The sequence below is a fragment of the Pristis pectinata genome, chromosome 24, assembly GCF_009764475.1.
Source record: "Pristis pectinata isolate sPriPec2 chromosome 24, sPriPec2.1.pri, whole genome shotgun sequence".
Taxonomy (NCBI): domain Eukaryota; kingdom Metazoa; phylum Chordata; class Chondrichthyes; order Rhinopristiformes; family Pristidae; genus Pristis; species Pristis pectinata.
In genome coordinates this window covers 34,435,996-34,454,786 of record NC_067428.1, presented here as the reverse complement: position 1 = coordinate 34,454,786, position 18,791 = coordinate 34,435,996, and the positions used below count along the sequence as shown (strand labels likewise).

General features: G+C 51.1%; 1 long non-coding RNA gene across 2 annotated transcripts in view; it reads left to right on the top strand.

Moving 5' to 3' along the window:
* The window catches only part of LOC127582714 (uncharacterized), a 123,714-nt gene extending 105,291 nt beyond the window's left edge, over positions 1-18,423 (top strand). Inside the window, exons 4-5 of one of the 2 annotated variants that reach the window (XR_007958156.1) lie at positions 8,654-8,776; positions 17,653-18,423. This is a non-coding gene — a long non-coding RNA (uncharacterized LOC127582714). The remainder of the gene's footprint in view (positions 1-8,653; positions 8,777-17,652) is intronic. The other variant, XR_007958157.1, reaches the window with a different exon arrangement.
* The last annotated feature ends 368 nt before the right edge of the window (positions 18,424-18,791 follow it).

The following is an 18,791-nucleotide window of genomic DNA, read 5'->3' as shown; positions in this document are numbered from 1 at the left end:
ACATGGGAAACCCCTTCTCCACCAGACTGGGTGGGAGGTGAACGGTCCCCTGACGTTTCTCCTGGCCCTGGCCCGTCTCCAGGGAACACTTGAAGCCAACAAAGAGCACCCTGGCACCTCACCAACATGGTCATCCACCGAATCCAATCTGCACACAACAAGATCCCACAATCAGTCACGTGAGAATGAGCAGCTCTTCAGTTTCATTGTGGGATCAATAATGTCTTGGGACGACCTGCCCAATGTTTTAAAATACTGATATATAATCTCTTACGTCACACCCAGAGCGACCCAGCCTTCATCATACATCTGTCCCAAAGGAAGGGTCCTACAACAGGTCAACTGTCCACTACACAGTCATAGAGCTGTACAGCATAGAAACAGGCCCTTCCGCCCACCCTGTCTATGCCAACCATTGTCTATCTATTACCAACCCCACCTGCCTGCATTAATCCCCTATCCCTCTGCGCTGCTCATTCAGGTACCTGTCCAGATGTTGTTACTGTTCCTGCCTCCACCTCCTCCTCTGGCAGCTCATCCCAGACACCAGCTACTCTGTGTGAACAATTTACCCCTCAGGTCCCTTTAAACCTCCTCCCTTTCACCTTAAACATGTGCCCTACCATGGGGAGAGGAGGGCCCTGTACCATGGGGAGGGCACAGGTTTAAGTTTTACTCACCCCTACCATGGGGAACAGTCTCTGGCTACCAACCCTATTGATGCCTCTCAGGATCCTATAAACCTCTGTCCCATCACCTCTCAGCCTCCTGTCAGTCGGGGCCACAATCAACTACTGGGGTGGGACTTTCTGACCTAGAGGCAAGGGGTGCACCCACTAAACATTGTCACCCCACAGAAGGCTGCAGGAGAGTGGGATGGGAATTGGATGGGAGGCACAGAATGGCCGTCTTTATACTATGGGCCATGTGGCTCTTTCCTGTGGCTGACTGATTCTCCACCCACTCTGTCTGTTGTGACATTGGGTGTTTTCAGGACATGAGCTTCCCACTGCAGGCTGGACCCCCAGTGAGGTGAACCAAGCCTCTCATGTGGAACAAACCACAGGAAGGGTACCTGTAACCAGTCAACAGGTACAAGCTGAGCAGATACAAAATGCCCAAAGATTTGAACCAAAAACCGGTTTAACAGTCTGGATTATATAACATCAGCTGGTTAACCTGAGCCACCCTGATCTAACTCTGCTGTTTCTCCATTTCATTTTATAAGATGCTTCCATCCAAAGCAGAAGGTTCCATCCAGACTCAGCTGCAGGTCTGTCTTCACTTGTATTGGTATTGGAATTAGTTTATTATTGTCACTTGTACCAAGGTACAGTGAAAAACTTGTCCTGCATACTGTCCATACAGATTGATTCATTACACAGTGCATCGAGGATAACAGAATACAGAATAAAGTGTCACAGCTACAAGGAAGTGCATTGCAGGCAGACAATAAGGTGCAAGGTCATAACAAGGTAGATTGTGAGGTCAGAGTCCATCTCATCGTATAAGGGAACCTTTCAATAGTTTTATCATAGTGGGGTAGAAGCTGTCCTTGAGCCTGGTGGTACGTGCCCTCAGGCACCTGTATCTTCTACCCGATGGAAGAGGAGAGAAGAGAGAATGACCCAGGCGGGTGGGGTCTTTGATTATGCTGGCTGCTTCACCAAGGCAGCGAGAGGTAAAGACAGAGTCCATGGAGGGGAGGCTGGTTTCTGTGATATGCTGAGCTGTCCCCACAACTCTCTGCAGTTTCTTGCGGTCCCGGGCAGAGCATTGCCATACCAAGCCATGATGCTTTCTATGGTGCATTGATAAAAATTGGTGAGTGTCAAAAGGGACGTGCCAAATTTCTTTAGCCTCCTGAGGAAGTAGAGGCGCTGGCAATCTTTCTTGGCCGTGGCATCTGCGTGGTTGGACCAGGACAGGCTATTGGTGATGTTCACTCCTAGGAACTTGAAGCTATCAACCCTCTCGACTGTGGCAGTGGTGTGGCAGACTGTGCAACTGTGGAGGGCATTACAGCCAGCCCCTGACCCAGCCTTGCACGAGTTGTCCTGCAGTAATGTGACAATGTGTTCCTAGGCCATTCATCTGTTCCCCATTGGATAACGTTAATAGCAAGCTACACGAGGAGGTATTAGGACAGGTATTAGGAAAGCTTGACGAAAGGGAGGGCACATCAGGAGCATGCTGAAGGAGGAGAGAGAGGCTGGCAGCTTTAGAGAGGGAATTCTAGAACTTTGAGCCAGCCAGAAGTAGTGGGGATGACCACAAGGCCGGAACAGAACATTAACCAGGTGACTCAGCCTCTGCAGCCTGCTCCACCATTCAATGCAACCATGGCTGATCTGATGCTGGCCTCGGTTTTAATGCCTGGATCCCTGTAGACCAAAAATCTGTCCAACTCCCCTTGAATAAATTCCATGACATATTCAATGTTCTCTTCTAGGGGAGAGAATTCCAAAGATTTATGAATCTATAAGAACTAAAATTACTCTTCATCTCCTGATTCTTCTAAACTCCTGTGGCCCAGCCTGTTCCACCTGTCCCTGTAAGACCACTCCTCCATCCTCGGAGTCAGCTGAGGGACCGGTCCCTGCAGATCAGCCATGATCTTATTGAATGGCGGAGCAGGCTCGACAGGCTGGATGGCCTCCTCCTGATCCTATCTTTTATGTTCTTATGACCTCCACTGCAAGTACACCCTCCCCTAAATAAGATCAAATCTTCACACTGCTCCAGCTGTGGGCTCACCAGCCCCCCGTACAGTTGAAGCAAGGCTCCCTACCTTCATTCCATCTCCTTTACAATAAAGGCCAACATGCTGTCAGCCTCCCTGAACACTGCTGCAGCCAACAGCCAGCCTCCTGATGTGTGCACGGATCCCCAGACCCCTCTGATGTCTCTCTCCACTGACACTCTCTCTCCGCTGAAACAATACACTACTCTAGACTTCCATCTGGAGTGGATAACCTCACCTTCCCTCCTCACTTAAGTCACTCACTTAACCTTTCTGTCTCACTCTGAAGAACTCATTACATTCATTACCCAACCTGTCTTTGTATCATCAGCAGATCTGGGTCCAGTACACTTGGTGCCTTTATCCAAGTCATTGATATAGATGGTAGGTAGGTGAGACCCCACCACTTGATTCTCTGGAACCCACTGTTACTGTTTGCCAACCTGAAAATGAAGTGTTTATCCCAACGCCCTGTCTGCTGTTGTCAGCCAGTCCTCAATCCATGCTCACACCTTACTCCAAGCCCAGGTACTTGTACTCTCATGTTTCACGATGATGTAGGAGGAGGCCACTCAGCCCATCATGTCCATGCCAGCTCTCAGAGCAATCCCATCAATCCCATTCCTCCACTTATTCCCCTATTCTCTCTCCCATGCCCACCACCTTCAGAAGGAATGCGGTGGGGAAGATTAGAGAGACAGGGAGGGACGAGACCACAACGGATTTGAAGATAAGTATGAGAACTTTAACATGGAAGCATTGCCACACTGGCAGCCAGTGTAGGTTAGTGGGCACAATGACACTGAGAGGCTTCACCACTCAATGGAAGCTGGGATGAATTAGGCTTGTAATTCTGCAGCAACTTCAAAATGCACCAGAGTTACTCACGCAGGTTACTCTGACAGCACCTCCCTGACCCACCACTCCTTCCACCGAGAAGGACAAGGGCAGCTGGACCAGGGAGTCACCACCACCCACAGGTTCCATCCGAAGTCACACAACATCCCGACTTGGAAATACTCACAGTTCCTTCGTCGTCACTGGGTCCAAATCCTGAGGCTCCCTCCCCGACATCTTCACCTGAAGGACTGCAGTGGTTCAAGGCAGTGAGTCACCCAACCTGCTCAAGGACAGCGAGGGATATGCAATAAATGCTGGTCTAGCCAGCGATGTCCACGTCCCACGAGTGAATTATAAAAGTTTAAAAACTTGCTGACGAGGATTGGGAGCAGCACTGGGCCCATCTGCCTGCGGAGCTCTGGGAAAGGCTGGGGAGTTACTGTCAATGTAGTGTCCTGCACCACAGCAGTGGACAGAAACCAGTGAAAGGGCAAACCGAGCCACCCCTCCCACAATGACGTGCCCATAAATAATCAATTTACTTTTTATTCATCAAAAGTTTTGTCAGGACCGGGGAAATAAAGGAAGTCTGCCCCTTTTATCCTGCTGCTAACGTGCCCAAAGTTACGGGGATTGGACAGGAATGTTTTCGCCACGTCACGCCCTCTGCCACTGTAGCACATGGCTGTGGCTCCAAGATCAAACATCCCAGCAGAACTTTCTTCCTGCAGCTTCTCTGGAAAATATTAAGATGTTTCCTTTCATCCTCTCAGAATCTGATTTTGTTTCAAGCCTCACAGATCCTCCAGTACACCGACTCAAAGGCCCGATCCTCTTCGTTTCCTCCTGCCCTGCCTGCTGCTGCCTCTCTCAACCTGCCTCGGTCTCCCCATCTGCCTCTCTTTCTCTGTGTGGCACTCTCCCCCTCCCCTTCCCCTTCTCCCTCTCTCTCCCCTGCTCTCTATTTGAGTCTCCAGCTCCCAACTCAGTCTCGGACCAGAAAATGAACAGATAATTAAACGCAATGTTCTGAGCCCACGGTGGACAGGAGGGAGCCAGAAAGGCTTAGATGGGAAGAAAAGCCTGGGATGTCCTTTAGGAAGGAGTGGATGTGGGAGATGGGCTGAAACATAGGAGAGGGATCAAGGGTTCAGGACTGAGAGGAAATGCAGAGGTCCCTGCAGAATGGAGAGGAGGGGAGGGGAACACAGGGGGAGAATGCAGCGGCTGAGGTGTGGAGTTCAGGTGTCCCATTTCAGGTTGGGGCTGGGGATTCCTGTCTCCTGATGGTCAGGAGCCAGGATCAGTGGGTTGGAGAACCTGTGTGTTCCCAAGGTTTAGTGTCCCGGACAGTCTCTGTGTTCCCGAGGATGTGCCCTGCTAGTTGAGTGCTTGGGGAGCAGTGCAGAACAGCCTCATTCTTTGCAGCTTTGGATCCTGAGATGTATAAATGTGGCAGTCAATTTTATTCAGCTGAAGCAAACAAGACCCAGGTTCACCCCTGATCTCCGGTGCAGTCTGTGTGGGGTTTGCATGTCCTCCCTGTGACAGTGGGGGCTCCGCCCTCCTCCCACATCCAAAAACCTTCTGTAGGTTGAATAGCCGCTGTAAATACCCCTCGTGTAGGTTCGTGGCAAAACAAATCGAAGGGGAGTTGATGGACATGTGTGAGGGAGAATTACTTGCAGTAGTATAGGGCAGTGAGGGAAAGGGGGAATGGGATTGCTGCCATGCAGCTAGCATAGACCTAATGGGCCAAATGGCCTCTCTCTGTGACATTATAAGAAGATAAGCTAATGTGTTTTAGGAAATGAAAACAGATAACGCAGATAATTCCCAGGTCAGGCACTATCTGCAGAGGGAGACAGAGGGTTAAGGTTTCAGGTCGATGACCTTTCATCTTTTCTAACTGATGTCCAACTCTTTCATCTCCAGGCTGTTAATGTGAATTTTAACTTCAAATCTAAAGCATCACTGAAGGTTTTCTTCACTTCCATTGGGTGAGGGGGCTACAGCCTGTCATCCAGGATCAGCCTCTGTTTCTATACCAGCCCTGGCTTCAGAGAGCAACATGGGGCCTGCACCTTCCCCAAACACCAGTCATTGTTCCAGGCTGCACTGTGGGAGGGGCAGTACTGAGGGAGGGGCTGTACTGTGGGAGGGGCGATACTGAGGGAGGGGTGGTACTGAGGGAGGGGCTGTACTGTGGGAGAGGCGGTACTGAGGGAGGGGCTGCACTGTGGGAGGGGCGATACTGAGGGAGGGGTGGTACTGAGGGAGGGGCTGCACTGTGGGAGGGGCGGTACTGAGGGAGGGGCTGTACTGTGGGACGGGCAATACTGAGGGAGGGTCACACTGTGGGAAGGGCAGTACTGAGCGCGGGGAGGGGCGTGTGGCGGATCTCCTGGTGGGTCTCCTGCTGGGCCTGGCCAAGCTGGCCATCCACGGGACGCGGCGGCGGGCGGCCGAGGGTACCGGCAGGTCTGCCTGCCTGCCCGTCTTCCACGCTTACGTGCGCGCGCGGGTGCGTTTCGAGAGGGAGCACGCGGTTTCTGCGGGCACCCTAGCTGAGTTCCGCGCTCAGTGGGCCCCTCGGGATCGCGTGTGTCGTGGACGGTACAAACACAATTCTTATTTGAAGTGTCACGTGTCGCGTTAACAGGTATAGTGTCACATGTGTGTTTCGTTAGTATTAGTTTGCATTCTCTACCGTAGTATGTCGTTGCGTAGTTTCTTCTTTTCTGTATTAGATGTCGTGTATTGACACTGGTTGTCTTTTGTAGTGCTTTTAGTGAATAAACGTTTATTATTACAAAAAAAAGGGGCAGTACTGAGGGAGGGGCAGTACTGAGGGAGGGGCAGTGCCGCAAGGGGGCAGTACTTTAAAGGAGTAGTAATTTGGAGAGGTATCTTCACATTATATTCCAAAGATTAGAAATAGGGAGGTTTTGATAATTCTACAGGGTGCTGGTGAGGCCTCACCTGGAGTAATGCACACACGACTAGTCCCCGTACCTGGGGTCCCTTCGTCTGGAGTAATGCACACACTACTGGTCCCTTTAGCTAGGGTACAGTTGCACTGGGGGTAGTTGGAAGGAGATTCACCAGAGCAATTCCTGGGATAAGAGGGTTGTCCTGTCGAGAGAGGCTGGACAGGTTGGGTCTGTATTAAACACAGAACACAGAACAGCACAGCAGAGGAACAGGCCCTTCAGCCCACAATATCTGTGCCGAACACATTGCCAACCTAAGCTAAATTGCTTCTGCGTGCACATGGTCCATACCCCTCCATTCCCTGCACATTCACAGGTCTGTCTAAATGCCTCAAACGTTGCTCTCGTATCTGCTTCCTCTGCCTCCCTGGCAGCCCGTTCCAGGCACCCACTGCTCTCTATATTAAACAAACTTGCCTCGTAAATGTCCTTTAAACTTCCCCCTCTCACCTTATACCTGTGCCCTGCAGTATTTGACAGACTCTGACTGTCTACCCTGTCTGCACCGCTCATCATTTTATAAACCTCCATCAGGTCTCCCCTCAGCCTCCGACACTCCAGAGAAAACAACCAAAGTTTGTCCAACCTCTCCTTCTAGCTCATGGCCTCTAATCCAGGCAGCACTATAGAATGAGCTGCCAGAGGAAGTGGCAGAGGTGGGTACAGTTACAACATTTAAAAGACATTTGGACAGGTGCGTGGATAGGAAAGGTTTCAAGGGATATGGGGCAAACGCAGGCAAATGGGACTAGGTCAGTTGGGCAACTAGGACTGCATGGACGAGTTGGGCCGAAGGGTCTGTTTCCATGCCGTATAACTCTATGACTCTGTGATGGACTGGGCTGGACTGAGATAACCTGCCAGTTTCTCTGCTCTTTATCCGTGAGCACTTCCTGTTGTCTGGGCTGTGAAAGTGGTACTGTGGAGATACAAGGCTTCAAATCATTCTGCAAAGTGGTCACTGTTCAGAATCAGAATCAGGTTTATTATCACTGATGTACGTCACAAAATTTGATGTTTTGCAGCAGCAGTACAGTGCAAAACATAAAGATGTAAAAATTACTATGTTACAAAAATAAATAAATAGTGCAAAAGAGGAATAACGAGGTGGTGTTCATGGACCGTTCAGAAATCTGATGGCAGAGGGGAAGAAACTGTACCTGAAACATTGAGTGTGGGTCTTCAGGCTCCTGTACCTCCTCCCTGATGGTAATAACGAGAAGAGGGCATGTCCCAGGTGCAGAGGGTCCTCAGTGAAGGATGCTGCCTTCTTGAGGCACCGCCTCTTGAAGATGTCCTCGATGGTGGGGAGGGTTGTGCCCGTGATGGAGCTGGCTAAGTCTACAACCCTCTGCAGCCTCTTGTGATCCTGTGCATTGGAGCCTCCGTACCAGACGGTGATGCAACCAGTCAGAATGCTCTCCACAGTACATCTGTAGAAATTTGCAAGAGCCTTTGGTGACACACTGTTAATGGCATGTTGCTATTCCACTGATGTTAGCATCACCGTGAGCCCACCAAAAACTCTCTGTGGATGGAGTACAAGACAGTTACATCAGCTAGAGCAGTAACCCCAAGGACAACTGGAGCAGTGATTCCTGCTTTCCTCTTGCAAAGTCTGCAACATGAAACATTACCTCTGTTTCTCTCTCCACAGATGCTGCCCAACCTGCTTAGTAGTTCCAAAATTTATTTCAGATTTCCAGCATCTGCAGATTTTTGCTTTTCAGTCCAGGTCCTCATTGCGCCATGGGCTGCAGCACCTCTGCTGGCAGGTGGCGTAATTACAACGTGACGCTTACATAGCGAGCTTGCATTGTAACTGGGGATGTATGAGTACATGAAGGAAAAAATTAAAAGGAACTCAGGAGGTGCAGAGACCTGGCTCACTCCCAATAATCATTAAACCTGTTCAGGAAATGTGTATAATATCTGTGTTTAAAGTATCCTCTAAAAGGGATCACATTTCAAATCCTGCACACTTTCCTGGAGGCAATGTATGCAGTACAGGATTATCTATGTACAAGTAAAACCACCTTTGTGGAAACCTTTATATTCATTGTCTGTCTCTTTCCAGCAGGTCCTGGCTCTGTTGCTGATGGTTCTCCAACCACTCCCAGTGCCCGACCCAGCCGCCGTGTCTTCAGAGTGAGACGCCCAGCTTCTTCCAGGAGCTGTGTTGAGTCACCGGGAGAAGAAGGTACCCGATCCCCTGATTTGCTGCAATCGTTCCCCACAGTGGGCAACTTTGCTATGCTTGGCTTTTACAGTAGTTCACCATTTCTTCACCACCCATTGCAGATTGTCATTGGGTTGTAAACAGAAGCAGCAAAACAGGCTGCAGAGACTGAAGACACGAGACTGCGGATGCTGGCACCTGGAGCAACACACAGTGCTGGAGGAACTCAGTGGGTCAGGCAGCATCTGTGAGGGGAGATGGACGGTCGATGTTTCAGGTTGAGTCCTGATGCAGGGTCTCAACCCAAAACATCAGCCAGTCCCTCTGCCTCCACAGATGCTGCTTGACCCATTGAATTCCACCAGCTCCAATGGCAGGCCAGATCACTTGCATTCCATAGGCCAGTGACCTGAAGCTGCCACTGTACACAAAGCTCTACCACCACTGGACAGAGAGAGCACTTCACAGCTCTCTGAGCCTCTGTCTGTAACATTCCCTGTGGCTGGTGGGAACCCCGGCCCTTGGTCACTCACAGAGTGTTCAGGATGCCACTGCCAACCTCAAGCATCTAACAGGGGAGCACATGGAGGCCCTGCACAGACAGGGGCACTCACAAGGTCCCAAGCTACCCATCACGTCTCATCAAACACTCCCGTCCCTGGCAGAGTCTGTAGTCCCACTTCAGCCTCATCACCCGCCCCCCCATCCACAGAACTGGGTGTCACAGGCCTGAGAAGCTGCCAATGAAGAGTTGTAGAACCTTTCTGCTCTCTCACCCTGTTCCCCTGTTCCTAGAATGCACATTGTTCTCCCTGGGCAGATATCGATTGATCTGATTCCTTTAAATAGCATGAAGTGACCCAGAATGAGACACCTGTTGTCTGTGCCCTGCATAGTGACATACATTCTGTGGGGAAATGTCCCACTGGAGTCTGTCACCTGAAGCACACCTCCCAGAAACATCACACCTTCAGCTGCTGTGTTTACACGACACACGTGTCCTGCCAGAAACACCTTGATTCTTTTATTCTCATCTCAGTTGGAAAGCATTTCTGCAGCAGCTTCAGTAGGACATTCGAGGCCTTAATTTCTCCCCACCTCACTATCCCATCAGTATGGACAGGTTATTGACTGTGGTACTCAGTGTGTGTGTGCTTTAACAGGCAGGACTGGGGAGCTGTGCTGGCCCCAGTGTTACATTCAAATCAATCTTCTGCTGACATTATTTTGATCCCAATGACATTTCAACCCTTGTCTGCTCGGTGGGAGGGACACTGAAGTCAGGGGGCTGCAGGTGAAGGGTGGTTGAGATTTTCCTCTGGGACTTGGGGTGGGGGGGGGGGTGGTTCCCAGGTTGACCACTTCTGATGTATCGTGGTCTGCGCCCTGCTGTGTGACCCCCAACTTTAGGTGGGACCCAGTCAGCAGCCCAGACCCTGCACCCTCAGTCAGACCCTGTGTCCTGCCAAGGGTAAAATCGGGCCCCACGTGGTCCCGAGAGGCCAGGATCTGTCCCAGAGAATCCGTGCCGGCGCCGTAACCTGATCCTGCCCCCTCGCCATCCTTGGTGGAAAAGTTTGCCCAGAAATCCTGATGTGCTGGTATTTTCCTGTGCATTACATTCCCAAAAATCATTCTTTTTCCAGAGTGGAGCATGTGCTCCCTCTCCTAGGACACCTCTGAGCAGGTATCCCCAGAAGAACAGACTCCCTGATGCCTGTTATCCCAACTGTGGATGGCAGAGGGGGAGGTCCCCCAGCTGACCTGCTCCCTCACACTGAGGGCCCGAAGGTCAGCAGGGTCACAGAGTCACAGAGACATGCAGCACAGACACCGGCCCTTCTGCCACCCCGTCCACGTCAACTTTGCCCAGCAGCACGACTCTCACTTCCCCGCATTAGGATTGTATCCCTCTACGCCTCGTCTCTCTTGTCCGTAAAATGTATAAATGGTTTGGATGAAAATGTAGGTGGGCTGACTAGTGAGTTTGGAGACGACATGAAGATTGGTGGAGTTGTGCGTAGTGAGGGAGGTTGTCACAGCAGGATATGGACCAGTCGGAACTGTGGGCAGAGAAACGGCAGATGGAGTTTAATCTGGACATGTGTGAGGTATTGCACTTTGGGAGGTCAAATGTTAGAGGAAAGTCTACAGTAAATGGCAGGGTCCTTAGTACTGATGTACAGAGGGATCTTGGGATGAAAGTCCATTGCTCCCTGAAACTGCAGCACAAGTAGATAGGGTGGTAAAGAAGGTGTACGGCATGCTTGCCTTCATCAGATGGGGCTTTGAGTATAAGTCATGCTGCAGCTGTATAAAAGATTGGTCAGACCACACTTGGAGCATTGTGTGCTGTTCTGGTCGCCCCATTACAGGAAGGATGTGGATGCTTCAGAGATGGTGCAGAGGAGGTTCACCAGGACGTTGCCTGGAATTGAAGAGTACCAACGATAAGGTTGGACAAACTTGGGTTGTTTCCACTGGAGGGTCAGAGGCTGAGGGGAGACCTGATAGAGGTTTATAAAATTCTGAGAGGCATAGGTGGGGTATTGTCATGTACACTGGGGTACAATGAAATTTCTTGCTTACATGAAGCTCACAGAGTAAACAGTGTACACAGTAATAATAAATCCAGTGAGAGGCACAAAACAACGGAACGGTGCAGAGACTGTGGTGCCGTCTGCGGAGGTGCAGACAGAAATACTAAAGTGACATTAACGGAATAACCCAGGGAGGGAGAGCTAAGAATATTGGAATGTGAACCAGAGGGGAGTTGGCGATGATGTGATAGTCTCGTGGTTACTGGAGTTAAGGGTGACTTTATTTCCTGTTTAATTCATGGTCTAATTGTCCATTATTGGGATTCAGCTCATTTCATCTCCAGCTGCTCGTCCAGGAACTGAACCACTTCACAGTGGCAGGTTGTGCACAGCAAGCTCCCACCAATGCCATAGATCCCAGGTGATCTGCTTTTGATGTTGCCAGGACTGTGGGGATGCCCCTCTGCTCGTCTGCGAGCTCCACCATGGGATCTTTGATTTTCCCCTGAACGCGTGGTCGGGGACTCAGGTTACACGTGTTTGGGAGGACAGGGCACCAACAGTGCACCCCACCTGCCCTCAGTGTGACCACAGCAGGAGCCCTGCGCGGTGAGGCACAGTTGGTGGCCACAGCCGGTCTAACGTGACTCACCTCTGGGTGACGGGGCGATGGCTGGCAGGGTCTGTGGGGAAGGCACCATCCCAGACAGCCCCACCCCTCGGGTGCACCAATGGACACAGCCCCCGCCCCCACCCACCAGAGTTACCCCATTTATCTGCTCACCACCTTCTCCTGCAGCTCCCATAGCTGGATGTAAAAAAAGTTTGTAGACACTAATTCTTTCAAGAGACAAAGTGGCCATTGTTATTCAAGTTCAGACACAAAATAAAGGAAACCTTATGTAAATATATTCAAATGAATTCTGCAACCGTGGATCACAAGCTCTTCTTGTCCAAACTTTCCCACCGAGTCCTTTCATATGGAGAGAGCTGGCAATAATGAGTGAGCTGTGGTCCACCCCTTGAACATGGGAGAGCCCTTCACAGAAGCTCTCTGTGAGCCCTGTCACTTTAACCCTCGCACTGCCATCTGCTGAACTGGCACCCAGCAACTCCCTCCATCACCAGTGACAAAACGCACTGCCGTTACTCCCCCCCCCCCACCCCTCTGCACCCAGTTACTCCAATAGCACCTCCAAACCTGGGACTCTACCACCAAGGAGCACAAGGGCAAGTACAGGGGAACACCACCACCTGCAGGTTCCCCTCAAAGTTATGCACCTTCTCGACTTGGAAATACCCCATTGGTCCTTCATCGTCCTGGCTCCAAATCCTAAACTTCCTTTCCAGCCTCCCTGGGAGCACCTTCACAGAAGGACTCAAGCAGTTGAAGAAGGCAGCTCACCACCAGTAAATGCTGCCCTTGCCAGTTATGCCCAGATCCCAAAAATAAACCTCAAAGAATCTGAATTCCTTTGCTCTTCTGCCAGGTTCAGCTGCTCGATATTGAAGATAGGTTATATGAGCAGGAGGCGGAGATTTTCCCCCTTGAGCTTACCCCACCGTTCCATTGGATCCCAGCTCAAAGGGAATGAGATAAATATTGAAGAGGAAGATTGGCCGGACTGTGGAGTAGCAGGGGTGTGGAGCCAGCGGAGAGCTGAGCCAGGCACGGTGGGCTGGAAGGCGAATCATCAAATGGTTCTAAGAATGGACTGAGAGACAATGGAAACATCTCACCCAGATCACATCTTCAACATCTGTCCAGCTGTGCCCACTTGGATCAGTGAGCCGTTGGAAGCAAATAGCAGTGAGTCAGCCCCCATATTCCAGAGGGTGGATCAATCCATGGACAACCATTAGGAGACAGCATTCACTCACATTGACTTACACATGGACTAATGTTATGGACCTTTCTTGACCACAAGAAATACAACATACGTTGCAACCAATAACTTTGATGTTTAGTTGCTGTTGTGATGCAAGACACATGGCAACCAACGTTACACAGCAAGCTCCCACAAACAGCTTTGTGGAACAGGTCGGCAACCTGCTCTCCTGTGACCAGTGCCATGGGCGGTTCTCCAGCCAAATAGAAGGCAGGTGGGGTGAGCTTGCAAAACTGCTCCTCTCATTACACAACCAGGACCCTCGGTCCAGTCCCTCTCTCCCAGCCCAAGGTCTGCAGCACATGGGGATAGCACCACTCCCAAAGTCCTGTCAAAGGGACCCCCACTCCCAGCTGGTTATCAATCATTAATCCTTTATCATCATTGGATCAAAAATCTGATACTTCAACCTAACATCGCGAGCATCGACACCATGTGGACACACTGCACCATGTAGCTCACCACCCTCTCCCCAGGGGCAGTGGGGGGCAGGCGGTCAGTGCTGGTCTCTCCAGTCATCCCCACGTCCTGTGAATGATCACGCACAACACACCTCGCTTCTGGTCACTGCAGTGAGGCTCCTGACTCAGAGACAGTAGGACCACAGAACAACAACCAGCACAGAGATCTGGCCATCCTTGTAAAACGAACACACGGGGGCAAGCAGGTATAGCAGGTGGTCAGGTGGGTCAGTGGAATGCTGGCCTTCATTGCAAGAAGCAAGGGGAGTAGGGAAGGTACAACTGTGCCGGACATTGATTAGACCTCAGCTGGAGGACAGGGTACAGAGCACACCTGGAAGACAGTGTACAGACCACACCTGGAGGACAGTCCACAGAGCACACCTGGAGGACAGTGTACAGACCACACCTGGAGGACAGTGTACAGACCACACCTGGAGGACAGTGCACAGACCACACCTGGAGGACAGTGTACAGACCACACCTGGGGGACAGGGTACAGACCACACCTGGAGGACAGTGCACAGACCACACCTGGAGGACAGTGTACAGACCACACCTGGGGGACAGGGTACAGACCACACCTGGAGGACAGTGCACAGAGCACACCTGGAGAACAGTGAATGAAGCACAGCTGAAGTATTGCATACTGTGTGTGAACTGCACCTGTAGAACAGTGCAAATACCAACACCTGGATAACTGTTTTGCCTCACTTCTGGGGTACCACATGCAGACCACAACTGGAATGCCTACCATATCGAGACCACATCTGGAATATTGTGTACTGCACACAGACCACTGATGGAGTACTGTATAACACCACTTTTGAAGGACTGCATAAAGATCACATCTGAAGTACTGCCTACTACGTCCCACAGGTGGAGCTCAGTGTAAATACCACAGCTGGAGTACTGTGTCCTGTGTACATATCTGACTTGGAACACCCTGCAAGTTTTGGTTTCCACACCTGTAAACTGTTCTTGAGCCAGGTGTACACAGGAGCTTTCAAACCCTGAAGGATTGCTCCTAACTCTAAAGAATCTTAAAAAGCAAATCTTGAGGTACACCAATAATGCAAAATCATAGCATGAAAAATGACAAAAGAACAGGATGGTTTCCCCTGTTTACCAACGGAAATCTGCAAAGTTTTGTTCTCTGCTGAGTTATTAGCATCTATTTTAACATTACAACATTATGTAAGAAGCCTTAGGGGCCGGAGGGGGTTACAGAGAAGGAGGGGTGTAGGGGCTGGAGGGGGTCACAGAGATGGGGAGGGGTGTAGGGTTCGGAGGGGGTTACAGAGATAGGGAGGGGTGTTGCGGCTGGAGGGGGGTGGTTACAGAGATGGGGAGGGGTGTAGGGTTCGGAGGGGGTTACAGAGATAGGGAGGGGTGTTGCGGCTGGAGGGGGGTGGTTACAGAGATGGGGAGGGGTGTAGGGGCCAGAGGGGTTACAGAGATGGGGAGGGGTGTAGGGGCTGGAGGGAGTCACAGAGACGGGGAGGGGTGTAGGGTTCGGAGGGGGTTACAGAGATGGGGAGGGGTGTAGGGGCTGGAGGGAGTCACAGACGGGGAGGGTTGTAGGGGCTGGAGGGGGTTACAGAGATGGGGAGGGGTGTAGGGGCCGGAGGGGGGTCACAGAGACGGGAAGGGGTTAAACTATCGACGGATCTGAAACAAAGGAGAGACATTTAACTCAAAGCATTGCTTAAATCTGTGCAGGTCAGTGAGCCTGGGGTTAATGGGTGATGCGGTGATGGGGGTAAAGGTCAGTGCATTGGGGTTAAGGGGTGACGGGTGAAGGAGTTAGTGTTCATCAGTGGGTGAACAGGCCATGTCTGTGTTAACAGAGTGCCAGAGGGTTTCATAGAACACTACAGCACAGTACAGGCCCTTCAGCCCACAATGTTGTGCTGACATTTTATCCTGCTCTAAGATCTATCTAACTCTTCCTTCCCACATAGCCCTCCATTTCTCTATCATTCATGTGTCTACAAGTCTCTTTATTGCCCCTAATGTATCTGCCCCCACAACCTCTGCCAGCACTGCGTTCCACACACCCACCACTCTCTGTGTAAAAAACTTACCCCTGACATCCCCCTTATACCTTCCTCCAATCACCTTAAAATTATGTTCCCTTGTGTGAGCCATTGTCGCCCTGGGAAAAAGTCTCTGACTCTCCACTCGATCTATGCCTCTTATCATCTTGTGCACCGCTATCAAGTCACCTCTCACCCTCCTCCTCTCCAAAGAGAAAAGCCTTAGATCACTCAGCCTCTCCTCCTAAGACATATAAGTTTCAAAGTCCTTTAATGACTGTGACGGCCACAGTGGTCTCACAGGCCGGGAACACCTCGGAATGTGAGCGAAGTGTCTGACCCTTGTCGGGAAAATGGCTTCACACAAAACCTCTGGGTTCTTGCTTTTCTGTGTTGCCTTAACTGCAGCTTGCTGTGGGAAACGGGCACCCAGCTCGTCTGGAGAGGCTCTGGGAGAAAGGGATTGGATAGAAGGAAGGAGAGAGAGGGGCTGATGGAGGGAAAGAGGGAGGGGCTGATGGAGGGATGGAGGGAGGGTCTGATGGAGGAGGGGACACCACTGAGGGAGGGCCTGGCCTCTCTCCATTGTGTTTCCCTGTTCCCACAAACCTTTAACACTGATGAGTGGACCTCACTGTGGAGTTTACTCCTTTTCTCATTCCCAAACACTCCTGAGACAAAATGGTTCAAATTAGGCACAATGTATGGAACAGTTTACTGGAGAAAGATCCTGAATCCCTGTCGCAGCACATGCGGACAAAGAGCTATTGAGAGATTTTTGAGCCTCCTGCTGTCAGCTCTTGTCCGTGTCCCTGAGACAGCTCAGCTCCTGGAAAGCACTTGCCTATTGCATTATAACCAGTTTAACCTGCTTTCTTTTCTAATGTCAGGCTATTCTTGCAGGCCAAAAGCTTAAAATTCTGTGCAATTTAGTCAATTAGTCTGACTGACGGAAAGTGGGAAGACGTTCCCTTTTCCTCTCCCGCTGTGGTCCTTCCCCCAAGTTCATGATCACTCTGTCCCTATTGGCAGAGAGCTCAGTGACTCCAGACCCACCAATGGCCTCTGAAGTGTCCCTCTGATCCTCTGTTCAGGGCACAATTCTAGCAGGACTGTGCGTCGGTGGAGCAACAGCCTGGCAAGGTGGTGGGTTCAGATCGCAGTGCAATGCAGGAGGGTGGACACACCCAGGGCAGTACATCAGGAACTGTACACGTGGGGAACCAGAAGGGCATGTCAAGTCTAATGACCTCAGCAGACAGTGTTCAGTTGTTTGTGTCCCTTCCAGCTCCTGCATGGTCCTGAAGGTCTCCCTCCTGCCTGTGCACGTTAATGGGCTGCACCCAACACTCCCATGACAGTATTCTTGAGTTGGGATTTGCTGTGTCCATGTTTCCTCCAGTAGTGATGCCAGTCTGATACCAGTGTCCGATCTGCTCATCTAGACACTTAACTGCCATCAGTGATCCAGCTTCCACCACTCACCTCCACAGTGTGTTCCAGGTACTCACCACTCTCTGGGTGAAGAAGGTCCCCTCAGATCCCCTCTGAGTCTCTTCCCCCTCATCCTAAATCCAATTCCTCCAGTTTTATCTACCTCTGACGTGGGGAAAGGTTTCCTACAGTCTACCCCAACTACATCCCTCATCATTTTATATGCCTCAATCCTTTCCCCTCTGAACCCCCTCCGCTCCAGGGACAACAGACCCAGCCTCTCCAGTCTCTCCTCTTAACTGAAACGCTCCATCACGGCAATACCCTGGGAATCCCTTCTGCACCTCCCCAGCAGTATCACATCAGGTGATGGGGTTGGATCTTGTGGTCCGACAAGACCACCAATGTGGACAACCGAATAGCTGCGATGAATGTACCTGTACTGCTGAGAGAATACTCAAGGATTATATAGTTTGCCTGTTTCACCATGGATTGGACAGTGTGAGCTTTATTCTGCTCCTTATTTTTTTGCAGCCCTCAGCCTGTCCAGCAACATGGCCCAGCTTCCCCCCTTCAGCTGTAAACACTCTGAGCCATCATAAGGTGTGACGCGGCAAGGGAACGGCTACCGTGGGTAAGCGATCTCACCCAGTAGATGAGATCTCAAAGCCTCTCTGAAGAAATGCAACGTCCCCACTAATCCTGGGAATCCCTGGCTCACGACCACTCGGAGTGGAGGAGGAACATTTGGGATGGGATTGGGGACCTCACATCCCTGCTCAGGAACTCACTGAAGCCACAAGTAAGCAGTGGAAGGAATGGACCAACTCACAAAGTGCCGACCACCCCAGTGGTCACCACCACCTCATCTGTGGAAGGGTCTGAGGTTCCAACACTGGCCTCAGCCCCTCTGAACCCAGAGGACCAGAGTGGAAGCATCATCCTCAATCCTGTGGGACTGCCTCAGGAGAGAAGAAGATACAAGACCTGTATTTCTGAATGTAAAACCTATTGTCAATGGATTCAGAGTAACCTCGATATGTACAGCCCTCTGCTCAATATGTGTCATTAAATCTCAATGAATAAAATGTTCATGTCTCTGCCCTAAAGCCCGCCAGTGTGTCAGACACAAACACTGACACTACCTGTCTCCTGCTCCTCTCCATACGTGGGTCTGGGAGTTACAACACACCACACCAGACACATTAAATAATCACTGACACACGGATCACCATCATGCTCTGTGCTCACCTCCACACATGTCAGCACTGCCCATGGGTCAGGGTGCTCGGGAGGAGGGAGGGCTGGTGGTCGGGGGTGCAGTCAGGGCCAGGGGGTGGTGTTTGGGTGGGGTAGAGGGGGAGGGTGTTGCCACAGCAGGAGCCTGGGTGTCACAGAGTCACAGTTGTACAGCAGTGAAACAGGCCCTTCGCCCACCACATCTCTGCCGACCACCATGTCTATCTACACTGATCCTACCTGCCGGCATTAATCCCATCTCCCCCGTGCCCTGCTCATTCAGGTACCTATCCAGATGTTGTTACTGCTCCTGCCTCCACCTCCTCCTCTGGCAGCTCGTCCCAGACACCAACTACTCAGTGAGTGGTTAGCAGTTAGTGTAACGTTTTACAGCGCCAGCGACCTGGGTTCAATTCCGGCTTCTGTCTGTAAGG